At 47.9% G+C, this 2537-nt stretch overlaps 1 protein-coding gene across 1 annotated transcript in view; it reads left to right on the forward strand.

Annotated features, from left to right (window-relative positions):
- Positions 1 to 2537, forward strand: part of LOC105822098 (thioredoxin reductase 3-like) — a 34718-nt gene that overhangs the window by 23262 nt on the left and 8919 nt on the right. The window lies entirely within an intron of this gene.

Here is a 2537-nt window from a genome sequence, read left to right on the forward strand (position 1 = left end):
TCTTCGTAGATTATAGTTATCAACCCTTTATCGGATGTGTAGCATGCAAATATTTTCTCCCAACTCTGTAGGTTGTCTGTTTGCTCTAATGATTGTTTGCTTGGCTGGTGCAGAAGTCTTTTAATTTGATCAGGTGGATTAAATTGTTTTCTCCTTTATTCTGTTAATACGATGCATTGCATCGATTTTTGTACCATAAACCAAATTTGCGTTTTGGGGACAAACTCCACTTGGTCACGATCAGTTATCCTTTTTGTATATTGCTGTATTTGATTTACTGACATTTCATTACGGGTTTTTATGTGTTCTTGAGGAGTATTGGCTTATGAATTTATTTTCTTTTTAATGTCCTTGTCTGATTTTGGTGTCGGATGTTTATACTGGCCTCCTAAAAAGGAGCTCGGAAGTGTTCCCTTTTCCTCTTTTTTTCTGGAAGAGTTTGTGAACCGTTAGTATGATATTGTTTCTTAACTTAAATTTTCCATAGACTTTACCAGGGAAGCAGCCTTCTGGTCTGGAATTAATTTATGGGAAGTTTGTATATAAATTGTGAATTTGGTTTCTTTAGTGGAGATAGGGTATACTGTCTTGTTCGGACTGCGTAGCAAAATACCGCAGCCTCGGGGGGCTTAAACAGCAGGAATGTGTTTCTCGTAGTCTGGAGGCTGGAAGTACGAGATTAAGGTGTGGGCAGGGTTGGTTTCTTTGGAGGCCTCTCTGCCGGTCACGTGCGTGGCTGTCTCCTCCCTGTGTCCTCACGTGGTCATCCCTTGGTCTGTGTGGCCTGCGTCTTAATCTCCTCTGTGAGGACACCAGTCCTACTGCATTATGTATACGACCTCGTTATGCCTTAATTACCTTTTTAAAGGCCCCGTCTCCAAATACACTTACACTCCGTGGTACCTGCACTCAGGAGTTCAACATACGAATTTTTTTTTTTTTTTTTTTTTTAGTAGAGACGGGGTCTCGCTCTTGCTCAGGCTGGTTTCAAACTCCTGAGCTCAAACGATTCGCCCGCCTTGGCCTCCCAGAGAGCCAGGATCACAGGCGTGAGCCACCGCGCCCAGCCTGGACAGTGTCTTTAGCAGTGACCGAGTTGCACCACCTCTGCCTGCTCTTTGGATTTTAGACTTCGGAGTCTCCGTCCCGGGAGAGCCAGCCCTTTGCTGGTCACTGGCCCCGTGTGGTCTCCACCCCTGAGCCCTCCCGGGTCTCCTTCGGAGTAACTGAGAATCTCCCCGCAATCGTCGACGCTTTAAGAATCAGTCACGCTGAACTGGACTGGTTTATTTTCCTTTTATAGATAACACGTGATACAGGTTTTTGCTGGGAAAAGCGTCACACGGTAAGATGCTGTGCTCTGTTCCTCTTTCAGTACGATTACGTCAACGTGCCGACCACCGTGTTCACTCCTCTGGAGTACGGTTGCTGCGGGTTATCCGAAGAAAAAGCTATCGAAATCCATAAGAAAGAGAACATAGAAGTAAGACCATGTTTTATTATGTCCTCTCTCAGAATTTCTCTTTGAATGAGCCGTCCGTCCTTAACAGCCACGTTTTATTTTGTCGATCTGCACCTCGCTGTGGCGGGTATATTGTAGGAAATAATAACTCCTGTCTTAGGAGAATTAGAAATTAATCTAAACCCTCGCTCTCTTGTCAAACCGGTAAGAAGAAGAGTACGGGTGGGGAAAGAGGGAAAGTATAACGTGTAAGTTAGGACTTCTGAGTTACCGGTAACAAAGATCTGCTTGAGCAAGCTTACACGAGGAAGCCCGAAGTTCTTCTGAGGTCTTTGGCGCATGCCGGGGCAGGAATGCGTCGAGGCCTTAGGAAGGCACGAGAACCAAGCACTGGAAAACATCTCTGTTTCTCGTTATACTTTCTCGGGGCCTCTGCGTGTGTTTCTGTGCGTGCACACGGTTCATTCTCGTTTCTGCAGACAGACTTCCTTTGCTCCCGGGGTGCAGCTAAAGTACGATCTTTGCTCCTGTCTCCAGTAGTTCTGGTCTCACGAGGACCCGATTCGAGTCACTCTTTCTCCGTTTCGATGCCACGTTACGGGAGAGGACGCTCGGCTGGTCCCAGTGGGGTCAGGTGGCCGTCCGCTTCCGTCGGGGTGGCCAGCAGCCAGCGTCCCGGGCCGTGACCGGAGCCGGGGGAGTCTAGACTCTGCGTGGGCTGGCGTGGGAGGGCGGGCTGCCCGTGCGGGGTCTCACAAAGGCGTCCTCCACACACAGCTGTTCCCACCTCTCCTCACTCCTCTCTCCTGTCCGATCATAGTCGTAAGAATATGTTCTTAATCGCATTTTGCTGGGTACTTTGATTGGCTTTTGCCACCCACCCTGCCAACAGCGGAGGGAAAGGGAGAAATAAAAAGAGTTGGGAAGGTTATCAATACTTGATATTTTAAGTAAAAGAGAATGGAAATCTCAGTCTTTTCCCTTGACGGTATTTTAATTGCATGATTTAATTTATTGTTGGGGCCGGGCGCGGTGGCTCACGCCTGTCATCCCAGCACTCTGGGAGGCCGAGGCG

The sequence above is a fragment of the Propithecus coquereli genome, unplaced genomic scaffold (genome assembly GCF_000956105.1).
Source record: "Propithecus coquereli isolate 6110/MARCELLA unplaced genomic scaffold, Pcoq_1.0 Scaffold596, whole genome shotgun sequence".
In the NCBI taxonomy this organism is placed as follows: Eukaryota; Metazoa; Chordata; class Mammalia; order Primates; family Indriidae; genus Propithecus; species Propithecus coquereli.